Genomic DNA, 15,131 nt, shown 5'->3' on the forward strand with positions numbered 1-15,131 from the left:
TCCGTGCAAAAGTATGAGAACACTTGCCATTTTTTATCGTATCTCGTTTTGGAATGTAAATTATCGTTTGCCATAATCGAGCAAATTCTCGTACTTTTGAACGGGAGTGCAGGTATATGTATACAATGAGGGAGACTGGGAAGGAAACAGGAAGTGCTCTTCTTAGGCTCTTTACATTCACGCAGAGCGGATTGCCACGGATCTCGCGCCAAATAATTTCCAGTATGTATATACCGAAGCTCGCAAGCTTGCTCGGCAAGCGTCGTGTAATTTCCTCGTAACGGCCGACACGGTTCGTTCGAACGAGCAGGATTCAGCGACTCGCGTCTATCTGCATTTATCGATCTTTCGCCCCCGCACCAACGATCTCACCCCCGTGTCACGTGTCCGCGATAATGCATCGCGTATACGTGCCGCTTCGCTAGCTAATATTTGGCAGTGAACGCGACACACGCGGTTATGGCCGGGCAGTACGAGCACCGATGAAATGTTTCGTCTCTTGTTGCTTTCTGTCCCGGTGATATTGCCAGGTATTTTTACAGTTAGGCAGCGACACGTTGAGCATTATTTATCGTCGAACAAGATTTTTCAAACGGTCGTGCGGTCGATCCAAATGGGAATAAACGACCTGATCGTTGCGTATACGATTAAGCGTAACGCTGTATCAATTATCGCCGGACCACGTACTTTACTCATCTCGGATTGTACAGTCGATAGCAAATAGTAACATTTCTACTTTAGACTATAGAATCGTCGTCGAATACTATCCTCTTGCCTATACGAAAAACGCATCAGATCGATAGTCGTATCGAAGGGAAGTTCGTGGCAAGAATGGTTTAAAGAAAGTTAGTTTTACAAAAATTTATTTATCCCATCTATTCCTCTGATGCCGACTATAGCGACATTAAAAGATGTAACTGCTGTGTTATTTCACTTTGTTTTCGTCGATGATATAATGGCATGTATTATTCAACAACGTATCCTATCTCTGTTTCTTTTATGTCCTCGTGTCTCTTTAACGTCTCCGCCTTCGTATACGCAGAGACATTTTATCAAGTCTATCGGTTCCCAGAACTAGAGTAGAGTCCCTTCTGAAGTACATCCATAGGGATCGCATGGCGTCACATGTGACCCTGTTGCGTCTAAACTCTACCACGTAAAGAGACAGACGAACAGAAAGAAAAAGAAAAGCAGGGTGTAAATTGTCGATAAAAATGATTTGTTTTCTACTCACCGATTTCGTCCAACGTGAAAAACGATGCTCGTCGTCTGTTCCTCGCTCTTGGAGAGAACCGTTCTCATCAATCCTTCCCGATCACTCGCGTGAATTTACTACTCCCTTTCTCGGATCGATCGATTCTATTCATTTTCTCACAGGGCAGACGAATTCTCTCGGCCTGCGCCGAGTATCGAGAGACCATTTTCGAACAAGAAAAAAAAAAAAAAAGGAAAAAGGGAAACGAAAGAAGAGCTTCGCTTTGGAAAGATTTTCATCGAAAGATTTTAATCGTTTTTCGATATTGTCGGAGTTAAAAGGATCGAAGTTAAAATTGGATAAAGCGTCGGGGGAGAATGAATTTAGATGAATACCTGTTTTAATTGACGGAGGCAAATGTTTTTTATTATTCTTCGATTTAATCGATGGAAAATAAAGAATTAAGCTAGCGAATCGACAAGTTCGAAACGATACGAAGTAAAAAATATTTTCGTTTCATGAAACAAATTATTTCGCATCTAAGGAACCCGAAGTTAAGAGATTAGAAATTAGCTACTGACTATTTAGAAATCGGCAAGCCACAGCCAACATTAAGGAAGAAACGAGTTTTTTTAATTATCACGAACTAATTAACTTCTTGCTTTCTCTTGAAAGAAGTCTCTTAAAACGAGCAGTTTCGCACCAAAATATCCTGCTAAAGCTACGAAATATGTCAAGACAATGGAAACGAAGAATGTAAATATAAAACCCGAGGGACGTTTGTACAAGTGCTTGGAAATTTCTAAACGACGAATTGCAGGCGAGATCGTTTTTGATCGATAAAAGCTCGCCAACGTGGAACAGACGCGACGATTAAGCGCGTCTCCGGGCCAGAAAATCCAAGTTAGAAATTGCTGCGAACCATCGAAAAATTATCCGTTCCCGATTAATGACATTTTCAAAAACGGAAGGGCAAAGTTGCGACGGAATGGCTAATTGATCGATAGGCAGTTGCCGCGTCCAATTCCGTCGATTCGTTGTTAGAACTCGCGTGCAACAGTTGACGGTGAAGCTGGTCCGAGCTAATTGGGCTAATAGTTGCGGAAAAGTGGCCGACGATGTGTGTACACAGGAACGTGTTATTACGCCGAGTAAGAAATTACCTTTTGGTCGCTCGTAACGAGCCCGCGACACGGAACCGGGTATCAACCGACAACTGCAGAAGCTGCGAATCGGAATTACAATTTGTCGGCGCGCCATCCACCGAACGATGTCGCTTTTAACTCCAACGCCGCACATCGATTCATCTTTCTTTGAAACTATTCGCTTTAATCCGCGCGGTTCCTTATTCGTTTATGTTCTCTTCGACATCGATATCGAACCGATTTCCGACGATGTATTAATTTCGAGAGGCGACGATTTCGAGAAACGTAAAGAGACTGGCAAAGCTGGCACAGCGTCGTACTAAATGTCAGAGGCGCGAAAAGGGGGCGCGAGTTTGGCCTCGTGCCGATAATTCGCGCTTACGAGTGCGAATGGAACGGAAGCAAAGGAATCACTCTGAAACGAGCCTCGCACGATACACGACACTTTGGGGGCTATGGTCGTCGCGTCAGCTCTCTCGATTTTCGAATATTTTCCAATCTGTTGGCGATTAACGTTTCCGTCCGTTTCATCGGTCGAAGGAAATCGTCTTCTCGACGAAGGTCGTCATTTCGGCGAAACACGATTAGAATTCATTAAAATACGAATGGAGAAGCGAAGAATGGTTTGCAGGAAAGAGCAGGTTAGGTCTTGAAATCGCAGAGACCGATCGATGGGCTGGGAAAGGTCAAAAGTGGAACGAAGAGTCTCTTTCGATCGAGAATGTTGGACCTTGCATAGAAATCGTAGAAGATTATCGAGATCATCGGTCTCGGACTTTTAAGCATTTCGCCTGGTCATAGCAAGTAAGTATGTACTTCGTTCCGCGATATCGGCTTTAAAGGTGGCCCCCATCGGAGCACGTAGCAACAGCGTTTCGATACCTTTCGTATGGACCAATCGTCGCGGAGAACGAGAAAAATGCATTGTAAAACCAAGCTCGTAAGAAATTCTCGCCTCGAATCTTCCTGTTCGTTCCACACCGATGAATACTCGATGAAATCTTACGTCATACGTGATTTCCACGTCCAATTACCAACGTCGGAGCGTTGGAAAATATCGGTTAGGAACGCGTTCGACGAAAAATCACAAGAACATCGAAAATCACGATAAATCTCGAAACAGATTCCCGAAAAATTCGTTGCCCCTCTGTTTTTGAAACGACACTGATTAACTCGGCTAATTAACTGACAAAAGCGTTTTTGGTGAGCGAGGTGGTGAGCGAAAAGTACAAGCGAAAGAAACGTTTTCGATGGAATCGATAATTTCAAGTCGACGACTACCGTAGTGGCATAATGGGTTCTCTGTGCGTTCTCTTGCGAAAATTGCGAGAAACAAACCGGTGATGAAATTGAACGAGAAGAATAGCACAGCGGTGAAGGCGGCTACGGTAAATTCCGATGTTATTTGCGTCTCGTTTGCTTTCTGTTCGTTAGAAATATGAAAAATTCGTTAGCACAATGACAAAAAAGAGCAGCGAGGATCGGCTAGGGAAATTCGGGAAATTACGTAATTCACGGATCGAAATAGCCGTGTTTTATTGATCGACGTGGCCCCGCGTAACATGCATACAGCGTTGCGAGCAAATCGAAGAATCTTTGCGAAAATAAAGAACACGATGGCTTGCATCGAAACAGATTCACCGCGAGTTCTTGGAAAATATTATAACGGATAAAGATCGTTGTAGAAATTTAAATTCGATTGGTGCGATACAGGTGAAAAAGTCGCGGTTGCCCTCACGAGAGAAAAGTCAACAAGTTATTCTCGCTGATCGGGTGGGAACGCGAAAAGCTGTCGGGATTCACGGAGGAAAAACGAGCAGGCTCTCTCTTCGACGAGCAGCGGAGTTTAAAATTGCAAGGCGCCCGGCTAACAAGTTACTACCGAGTTGGACAAAGGGAACACGAAAATGTGAAACGGCAACGTCTACTTTCCCGACCGTTTTCCGAAATCTGCCCATTCGTATTTATTTGTTCGATGCCCGAGAAGTACATCGTCTCTTTCTTTTTCATCGAAGATCGGTCGAAATCACTCTAAAGATAAACGAAGACCTCGATGCGCGTTTCGAGGACATCCTATAGACACGGGTCTGCGGCTCGACGTAACGGAAGCAGCTGACTCCGAGGCGCAACTTTGACAGTCCCGGCTAGTCCACTCAACTGAATCAACTTGGAGTTTCCTCGGACACGAACAAGACAAAGAAGATTATTCCAGACACCGTAGGATCGATTGGATTTCCACGAGATTCTGGCCATCTAGTCGAATAGGTGAAAATTGCGACTGAACGCTATTATTCCGGAAACATTTCGATCTCGATACTCGACGACCGATACCGCCGTCCCCCTTTCCTTTTTTCTTTCTTCTCCTTTCTCGATTCCCAAGTTTTTCGTTCTTGAATCAGCAGGATGCACAAGAGTCTTGATAGAGAAGGAACTCGGCGTGAAAACGCTCGGGTCCGTTCCTCGTACGAAAACCCTTTTTCTTTCTTGCAAGTTGAGAATCCAGCCGACGCACGTTTTCCCCGAAACAAAGCGGAGAGGAGGCGAGGCGAGACGAGACGAGAAGCGTACGAGAGGGTGAGCGCGACAGACAGAAGCAAGTGTCACACGCGAGAGAGTGTCCGGTTATATGGTGCAAGAGAGTGCGGGTGAACGGTGCAAGGTACGCGACACGTACTCGTCGAGTGCGGCTGGCCCAGCCAGCGCAGACTACTCCAACACTACGGAAGAGAGACCTCAGTGGGATGGCAGTTTAAATGCAACTATGCTTCCTCCGGTTTGGGTTGAGCGCGCAGGGTCCGAGTCGGCCCGGCTCGGTCGTGCTCGGCCGCTCTCGGATCTCGTCGATATGCCCATAGACACAGTGTATATGTCTATGGATATGCCGTGTCGGTCCACGCTAAGCTATGCTTCCAAGCTCGACTACTCTCTTCTCTCTTCCGTCTTCTATTCTCTAGCCTCGCGTAATTGGCCCCCTTTTCCTCCTTTTCCTCTTTTTCCTCCTGCGATATTCTTCCTCCTATCTCCGTCCCTGTTTCTCCGACCTTTCCGTTCCTTTATCTTTATCTTTCTCCGCTCCTTCGGCTCGTCCTGCTTTTTTGGGTCGCCTGTGCTCCTTTCTTTCAACACCGACTATCCTATGCTTACGGAAAACGATGAGCTGACTGCAATTAGCGTTGGTCACTGGATTGGTGGAAGTGGTGGCAGTAGTAGTGGTAGTAGTACGGGCGATACGGTCGACGTTGGCGCGTAGTAGTGGTGACGACGCTGGTTCTATGTGTGGCGTGCGTGAAAGTGCGGGGGTGTAAGTGGGTGGGTGAGTGGGTGCGGGCAGGGGGCTTAGCTGGCTTGGAGGAGAGGGCAAGGAATGACGGTAGTAGGATATCGGCGGCCGGTAGTGGGGGAAGGAGAACCGGCAGAGGGGAAGAGCTTGCGACAGAGACGGTCATATGGCGCCCGAGTCGGAACAGGGATGTCTTATGTCATTTTTCTTCGCGATATTCTAACGGGTGTCCCGAGAGTCGTAACCGGTGAGCTCGCGGCCTTAACCCCGTTCGAATGTAGATTTTTCGTGAAACTTTTATTATTTTGTCGGTGGATCGTGCGCGCAGCTTGGCAAGCCGGCCAGCCTGTCGGATTTCAACCGGGCGACCCCGTTTAAGGAGCAAGATTTTTGCGGAATTTTTATCGTTCTTTTTATTGTCCTCTCCTTTACTACCTCCACGTCCGAGGAAGTTACCCGGGGAATAGTAACTTTGAATTTTACTGGCGCGAAGGTAGTACGTATATCCTTCTCGCGGGGCTGATTGGCGGAATGATAATTGGATCGCGGTAAGGGTTTTTAGCGAGTGGATCTCGCTGCGTACGTTGAAACGAACACGACCCTCTGTCTTTTTATTTTCTGAGATGCCTCTAGAAGCAAAGGTATCGAAACAACGAGGTACTTTTCAACGTGCGAACTAAAACGCCAAGTTCCAGGAAGTACCTAACGATAAAACAAGTATCGATTTTTTCCAACTTCTCCTTTCGCCTTTCATTAAGATTATCATCGGCGAAGCCGCGAAGGTACGATCGCGATATCCGTACAGCGCGCGAGTAGCACCGATTTCGAAACGCATTTGTACACGTTCCATTATTCATCCGCGGTAATGACACCGATCTCGAATATTACGTATCTCGCGTGCCCGTTAGAACTATGCGTCGATCCTTCTGCTCTCGATGAGATTGCTTTAGCTTCTTGGACGCTGTTCTTTTTTTCTCCTTTTGCTTTGTCGTCTTATTTCACTCGTATGTTTGTGGTTCCTGGTGGTGATGATTCCTACGAAAAGTTTGCTCGTTGAATGAGAAAAAGGTAGAGAGGGAGAAAGAGAGAAGCTATCGAGCTGGACGGATTTTCAAAGTTGGTTCCCCGGAGCGCTAATCGAGCCGACCTATGTAGCTAGTTTCTGGATGAAAGAGGAAGCGGTCCCGTTCGCAGCCCGCGGCTGCTTCCAGATGCAGCGTTTTGAAGATCCGCCGCCACCGACGCGGACTCGATTATCATAATAAAATTTAATTGGCACGCTACGTCGTGGCCAATCGTAGCCATGCCTTTAAACGGCCTCGATTTTCTCTCGGGCTGTTTTCCCCCCGATCGTTTCTGTTTCGTTCCGAACTGAGCTTCGATTCGTTCGGTTAAATCCGCAAAACGAGCAACTCGGAGCATACCGAACGTGAACTTTCGAACGGTAGAGAGATTTTCGATTTAATTGCATCGCGTGTAATGGCTTGAAATTTGATAACGCGTGTTGCGTGTTAGAGGAGACAGAAGGAAAAAGAGAGGTAAGAAGAAATACGAAAGCCGTAGAGGATAAAGTAAAAACGAATGTCGGTTGTGACATACTTCTGTGACATATAGTTGTAGTAAAAGCGGTATATTTTTTCGACGCAAAGAAGAGGAGAAATGACGCTATTTCCGAATGATATTCAACGAAAGTGCATTCCACCCAACTATTTTATCGAAAACGACATTCCATTTATGTAATTCTTTTGGTTATTCGCGACTTTTGCGTTGTACGTTAATTCGAGGATTTCCTGCAGTTTTGACCTTTGTGCGAGCAAAGATGCGATAGAAACTATCAAAATGTGCTGACGAGAGGCACGACTGCCTTTGGAGGAAATTCAACAACTCCAACTCGATAACCCAGATTTCGGTGTAGCCGCATAACGTTCGGGGTAAGCAATACAAGTAAATGTATCGCACCCTCTAGTTTAGGGAGTTTGCAACTGCAAAATTAATCCTCGAGTCCTAATATTCCCTCCGGATCATAAACTACCGGTCAAACTGGGAGCAGTATCGGTCGATTCGCGTATCCCTTTCCGTACTTACGTACTTATGCGAGCTGAAATAAATCTAGCTAATCGCACCTGCGATTTCGGCTCTTTAAGGATTATTATCTGTGGATAAACTCTTCGATTGTCGCAAGATTTAGGACGAAACGATCCTTCGTTTTGCATCAATCACGTAGAAACGCGTCTTTCTTGAAAACTTTTTTCTCAAGTTCTCTCAAACGACTGGAGCGAAACAATTTGAAAAAGGAAGATCCACGTTTACGAATACGGAACGATACTAGGGCGAAATCGAGGCAAAAATAAGGAAGAATTGCGTATTAAATGCGATGGGGATGGAATTTTGCACGTACGAGGTTTTTGAAGGGTTGAAGTGCGTGTCGACGAGGGGTAGAAGCACTCGAATAACCTAGATTTCGCGAAGACTCATTACATAACTTTTGCGATCGATGGTTGCAACAACGGGTCTCTTGCGCGTTCTTCCGGCGGTGCATATGCACGGCAGAAGAGCGTATAGTGTACATGCATATATTTACGAGGATATTATCTAGCGTACGTTCGACGCTGATAAAAGCGCGGGCAAAAGAAGAACGGTTTCATACGGTTCCGGACGTTGTCGGGCTTTTTCGCCAAACGCTTCTTTTACAAATCAACCGTGCAAGCGTCTGCCGTCCGCGAGAAGAGAAGCGGAATCCGTTTTACGAACGATCATTGAACGTACTACCTCGCCGTGCCGTTACAATTCCGTCGTGGATGCAGTTCTGTCGAAACCAACTATTTCCACAGAGCGAAAAGTGTAAAAGTGCCATCGAGAAATTGTTCTTCGCTTCGAATTACGATGATAGTATCCGGTCTTTCTATAAATAACATCGTATTAGAAGCTCAGCTATGGTAGAAAAATAATAATAGCCTACTCGACGATGAGCTACGGGACTAACAATAAGCATACGCGTACGTCGAATCAAGGAAAACGATCGTTTCGACAAGGTGATACAGTGTTGTGTGAATATGTAATAAGCGTTCAATGACTGTCAGTTGGAAACACGGCCGACGTGACAGTAGGTCGAGACACGTTCTGCGCTGTTAATGCAATTTTCTGCGCGATATTGCACCTTCGCGCGTACAGATTCACAGTACCCTTTTAGCCCAAAAAGATGACAGAACTTTTGCATTAACCTAAAATTATATGCTTTCAGCGTGTAATGTAATTCGATGCGGCGCTCGGTTAAAAAATTCCACCGCTCTTCCTGACCCGCATCTTTTGCCAATAGTTTCGTGGATAGAAAAATTTTGCAAGGCTACCATAAGCAACGGATGTCACAGATATCAACTTTCTTGAATAAATTTTTGCAAAAGGGAGAATAGCTGATCGAATTCTAACTTTATGTTCTTGTAAAAATGTGTGAGAATTTAGGAAGGAAGAAACTGATTCATCCGGAGTAAATTGGAAAAGAAAAACGGTAACTCATTCGGAGACAGTTCGTTAAAAGAAGTGGAAAATTCGATACGCGAACGAATAAAGTTCTTCGAATATAAATTTATAATAAAATATAAAAAGTACAGTGGCAAAAGTTGGAAATTTTGTTTCAATTTTATGTTCTCGTAAGCATGAATTTATTTAAAAAGCCGGAGCAACTATTTCATATTTCATGAGCATTTTATTAGAGAAATAAATTATAAATGCAGAGTAGCAGATGTCACGTGCAAGTAAAATATTTTAAAATATAAACCTCAAAATATTACTACGAGAAAAATTGGAATTCGCATTTTAATTTTAAATCCTCGCAAGCGCCCTATAACAGCAACCGTCTAAAAACGCATTCGGAGCTATTTCTAGCTTGCCAAAAAGCTCAACATCTCGCTTAAATGGGATGCACGAAGATCTTCTCGAGTGACCGTAAATCTATGCGAACGAAATAACTTATTCTCGAAATCATTTTTACGAAGAAACTGGCGCTCTTACCATATCCTTGCCGAAGGCTCTTGCTAATCGTAATATTTCTTTTAAAAACACAATAATTCGCGTCGAAGAATCTCCATTGCGATAATTATTCGGAGCTGCAAAAATCTCGAATCTCTAGAATCTGGAAAATAAAATAAAAAAGGACGTTGCTCGCTCGTTGACAACGCGATGGATTTATGAACAATGATCTAAATCATAATCCGGTATGCCGAATGGTAACACCATTAAGACTACATTTCAGCGAGCGAGACAGCCAGCGGAACGTTGACGTACGGACACGCATACAAAGTTGCATATATGTACGTTTGAATGGAATGCATTCTGCATTATGCGTCACGTCAGAATTCCGAGCTCGAGTACGTTACGGCAAACGACCGTAACGACGAACAAGTGGCTGCCGCGTTTCATCTCCCGCGATTTTCCATGAGAAACGCGAAACGTTGTTTGGAAAAGTGGCGGTGATGGTAGTCGTATGAAGATAAATTGATCCAAACTTAGCCATAACGTCGACGTATATATCGCCTTGAATTAGAACTCCTAATGATTATTTGTCACGTGAGAGCGAAACAATGTTTCGTTTCGCATTGCATGCGACGAGGAAAATGAGTCGCTTTGTTTCGACGGTTTTGTCTTCTGTGATATCAATGAGATCGTGGAATATTAATGTATCTGTTTCGAGACAGATCGCCGATATACTCGCGAATCATGGAAATTCCTTTTGCCAGGAAGAAAAAGAGAAAAAGTAAAAAATAAAACTTCAGAGGCTGTTTTTCGCGACTGAAGCTGGATTCTGCGAGTACCGACGACGAGCCAATCGCAAGCAATCTCTTCACGGCGCAAGAAAGAATATAGAAAATTATTGCAACCAGGTAATTACGTTTCGTTAGGGTTTGATAGCTCGACTCGAACATTTGCAAAAGCAATTCGCGACGACAGAGCGTGCTCCGAGTCATCGAGAGTCCCTAAGTACCGGATAATTAACTCGACTTTTCTCGTTTCTTTGTAAACCGCTTTATTTAATCGCGAATCGAGTTCTATCGATCTGTCTCGTGGAAAAGATATCATTTGAACGTCTAAAACCAATCTTGTCTCTGAAGCATGTTAAGTAATAAAATCTCTAAAGTTTCATTTACTGGAAAAATATAATTTTAAGAGTGGAAGGTAATCGATTCGTAATTTTTCATAGCGACTTTATCGTAGATCGACAACGTCGGATATTGATGTTTGTTTCGCGTTCTATTAGTATTCTCTGAATAATTATTTTATTCCTCGGATCTCGAATCGGACGTTACAAATAACGAGTTACGTTTCTCGTAGATCTTAATACTCGACGACTCGTTGAAGATCGTTTCCGGTTGGTTCGACGCGGTCGAGTCCATTTCGTTTCTTATCAGCGAACACGTGTGTGACAATAATGGCTACGCGCCACGATAAATTTCGCGTTGATTTCGAGCACCTGGTAGTACGACCTAAAACTTTTCTCGAAATTGATGCATCGGAAATATTTTATCGGAGATTCGGTAACCCTTTGAGCGATTAAACTGCACGGAACAGGGCTGAGTCATTAATGTCACGTATCGGAGGATTTATTTTGTTACGTGGAAATTAATCTTTTTCCCCCGTATAGCTGCCTCTTGTCGTATCACGTATCCAATATAGGGTTTCTTAGAAATTCAACGTGAAAAGAATAATTAACGTGTTCGAGTGACGTAGTGCTGCCTCTTACAGATTTATGCGACTCTTACAGTTACGATCGCCTAGATATATTCCCTTCGGGATTGCACAATTTACGATCGCAAAAAGATTTGCGAAATTTGGTCAACCTAATAAAGCGTAGACATTTCAATAAACTTTCCGTGTATTTCCATGTATTTATGGCTGCTAAAACTTAAACGGCCGCGTGTTTCGTCTCGAGATCGCGTTCGCCTCCTGGTAAAATATCGAAATTGAGAAAAGAAAAGCGAAAACTATACCGTGTAATTGATTTCCGAGTCTATTAGGAAATCGGGACTATGGCTTACTTGTTCCGCGTGTTTCGCGTCTACCTTCGTAACCGAGTCTAATTGAAGGTTTGCTTTCGCGCGGATATCGTGGTCATCTACAATGTAAATGACGGCTCCCTTATTCGTTGGCTGTAAGACAAACGAATCGGAGACTATCGTATCTCATCAATCTGTCGTAACGGTATCGCCAGATTATAAATTAAAATTGCGAATTAAATTCGGAAATTAAAGAAAATTCGCTCATTTATTCCCCTTCGAAATATCTTTCGTCGAACTTCCTTCGTATAATATCTAAAAATCGGCGCTAAAGATACAAGCGGTCCGATGTACTAAAATTTCAATACATATATCAACGTTATACCGAACCTCGGATTAATATTCAAGCCACGTCGAATTTATTACGATTATATGGATTAGAGTTGCGCTTAAGCGACGTTTATCGCGATTAAGTGGCCATTATCGCGAATAGATACCATCAGTTTTATCCCAGTTGCGTTATTTATCTCTATCGAACTATGCGCAAAATTACACACCGAAATACACACGCTAAACGATGAACAATCGAGCGAAGAGTAAAATCCTGTAAATGAAAAATACCGCGAGAGTCGGCTGCCTCGAAAAGTTTCGGGGAAAATTCTTGCGAAAACTGGATACCACGTACTACGTACATTCCGTGAAAATGGCGTTTCATATGCGATTAATCCTCCTGGCTCTCGACGTAAAGCATCCTAGAAGCGCTCTCAATCCGAAAATAAAGTTATTTGAGCGCGTAGAGAAGAAGCTGATGCGCGACAAGTCGAAGGGAAGCGAAAGATTCGCGGAAAATTGTCGCGAGGATCACACCGAAATCGAAGAAAAAACGATAGCCTCGAAGCAGAAACTATTTCGTATTTGTGCGTTTCTATACGGGTTAAACGAAATTCCGAATCCCAGCTGTTCCTATGTCTCGTCGTTATCCCGTTCACCCGGCTATTGTGTCACGATGGACTATTAAATATACGTGTACGTTTGTTGGCTGGCGGAGCATGAAAGGAAAGGAGCAAATAACGGACGAGGAAACCGTCTTTGCAAAGGATGGAAATTTAGAGGGAGGCAAGAGCTTCCTCTCCGTCTCCGTGAACGATTCAAACGGAAGGAATACTCTTTTCCTTACGCGTCTCGTCTTCGTTTCTTCTCAATCTTCCAAGGAAATATACGTAGAACGAATAAAACCCACTGTCTCGGCTCCGTGGATGTTGGAAGCTCGATACGAAATTTGTCTGGAGATATCTACTTGTAAACTGTCCTCGATCCGAGGCCTTTCTTTCAGAATAACGATGAAATATTTCTACGACTAGTGCAGATGTTTCAATGGCGATTAATTGATGTTTCATTCGTGTAAGTGTATCTAGGTGGTAGCATGGCAAACGTAGCGCTTTAGTACTAGCAATTTCAGAACGTTTCTCTATCCGTCTTACTGTTAGACGCGGAATTTATTTTGATGACGCGGCTTAATAAGTGGCATGCATCCAAAGCTGCGCAAGGCATTCGTTCGTACGACCTCGTTAAAAATATCGAACCTGATTCAAATCCACAGCTGGAAATCTCATAGCTATCGTAACAATCGTTGTCGTTCTTTTCTTATTTGACAATTATGATCGATTACAAAGAAAATGGACAATTATGACTTTCTTTTACCTACTATACTTTCCTTTACGTATTACGTGCATTCTGTACAGTTTTTAATGTGTACGATTTTCAAACGTTAAGCATAAATGTACAAGCATCCGTAGTCCAATTACGAATCGCAGGGGGACTGCGTAAAGGCCTTTTCAAAATCTTGGCCCACTGCGATGAACGACTTATCGAATCGATCTTCGGCCAAATTTCAAATAAAGATAACGCGTCGGATAACAAAGAATGGAAAGGAAATTTCAATAAATCTGTTTCGTAATTTCGCGATATTTTTTGCGAAAGTATCGGAAAGCTTAGCTTTCATTTCGTTTAAAAGCGCAATTATTTGCGTGCAATATCGTTCCTTTAAAACGTGCTTTCGCAAGAGCATCGTTTCGTGTAATAAAATGTAAGTAATAAACGATGATCTTGGAGAATGGTAGAACCGATCGAAGCTGCTCCACGATGCCAGAAAGCTATTATTTCCTCCTTTAGACGTGTTCTTTCAGTGCTTGCGGGAGAGGAAAAAATGCGACTGGAATAATAAGAATCCGAAAAGAGGGGTGGGAGGGATATAAATAGAGGGAAGAAAGAAGGAGAAGTAAGATAAAGGACGACATAGATACAAAGAGTTATTCCTCGTGGAAGAACTGGAGAAATTCAAGAGGAGGAACGATGCATTTCCGTGTACAAGTTTTCTTTGAAATCCGTCAGATGATACTCGGAGTGGTGCGTCTCTTCAATTTCATTCAGAATGTAAATTGCGATAACCTGGCCTGATTCCGTACGTGTATGTTGGCTGGGAAAAAGGAGAGTGGCCTAAGTATTTGCTAGAATAGAAATCGTGATGGACGCGGTGATTTAAAGTAGAGTCGTTATGGGTCATTTTTTAAAGATAATAAACGTTCGATCGAGCGATAAAATATGTTAAAGGAAAAATTGAGCTACCGGGAAGCTCAGAGAACGCTGTGACAACGATTCGTACGGATTAACTGGAAAAATTCAATCGACTCGACGGAGCTACGTAAGAGAGATAAAAAATTTGCCGCTGTCATTGGGCAGATGGAAAAGCGGGCAGCGTCTTTCTTATTAAATCGGCGTAGGAACGCGACGCGGCGGATCGTAAAAATTTCTCAGCAAATCCCCCGGTATCTTTAGCACGGCCGAAATTACAATTTAAATAGCGACTCCCTTATTCATCGACCGTCAGATGTGAGCGCTCGCGACTTAAGGGTGGCTATCTTTGCCGCCGTTCCACTCTTTCTTTTTCTTTCTCGATGTCGATGGTACTGCGAGTACGACCGAGCGAGATGGAACGAACGAGAAGTTAGGATCGTGCGAACAGGACGAACGATAGTCGACGACGACGTCTGAGAAACTATCGCGGGAAAGAAAAGTAGAAGGAACGTGTAGAAGGAACGAAGAGGATGAAAGGCGAGGCAAGGGGTGAATTGGAACGAGAGATAGAAAGCAGAGGGTGGATATTCTTTGTGATGGGATTTGAGAGGCGAGCGAGGAGAGACGTTCTTGACTCGATGCTGTCCTTAAACCACGAAAAAGCTCGAGAAGTCCGAAAGCCAAGGGCTGAGTTCGCGGAAATGAAGATCCGCCGTGGTAGCCTTGTCGCACTTGTTCTTCACCTTCTTTCGTTCTCGACGAAGGAGCGCGCCAGCTTCAACGACCAGACCGCAGTTTTACCTTCGTTCGTTCGTTCGTTCGTTCGTTCGTTCGTTCGTTTTCATCGCCTTTCGTCGGCCACGGTCGACGAGCTTTGAACGAGTTTCCGAAATAATTTCCACCGCTGAATGAGCTCGATTCTTGAGCCACGGCAGACCCTGGTGAGCGGC

At 43.9% G+C, this 15,131-nt stretch overlaps 1 protein-coding gene and 1 long non-coding RNA gene across 2 annotated transcripts in view; one reads left to right on the forward strand and one right to left on the reverse strand.

The window, feature by feature from the left end:
• LOC117233549 overlaps positions 1-6,233 on the reverse strand; it is a 58,965-nt gene extending 52,732 nt beyond the window's left edge. The window contains exon 1 of the long non-coding RNA XR_004493341.1: positions 1,235-6,233. This is a non-coding gene — a long non-coding RNA (uncharacterized LOC117233549). The remainder of the gene's footprint in view (positions 1-1,234) is intronic.
• Positions 6,234-7,415: 1,182 nt separating this feature from the next.
• LOC117233554 overlaps positions 7,416-15,131 on the forward strand; it is a 68,278-nt gene continuing 60,562 nt past the window's right edge. The window contains exon 1 of the mRNA XM_033493959.1: positions 7,416-7,551. The gene's annotated coding sequence lies outside the window, so the exon portion shown is untranslated. The remainder of the gene's footprint in view (positions 7,552-15,131) is intronic.

This window comes from Bombus vosnesenskii, unplaced genomic scaffold (genome assembly GCF_011952255.1).
Source record: "Bombus vosnesenskii isolate JDL3184/JDL3185 unplaced genomic scaffold, Bvos_JDL3184-5_v1.1 scf7180000013297, whole genome shotgun sequence".
NCBI lineage: Eukaryota > Metazoa > Arthropoda > Insecta > Hymenoptera > Apidae > Bombus > Bombus vosnesenskii.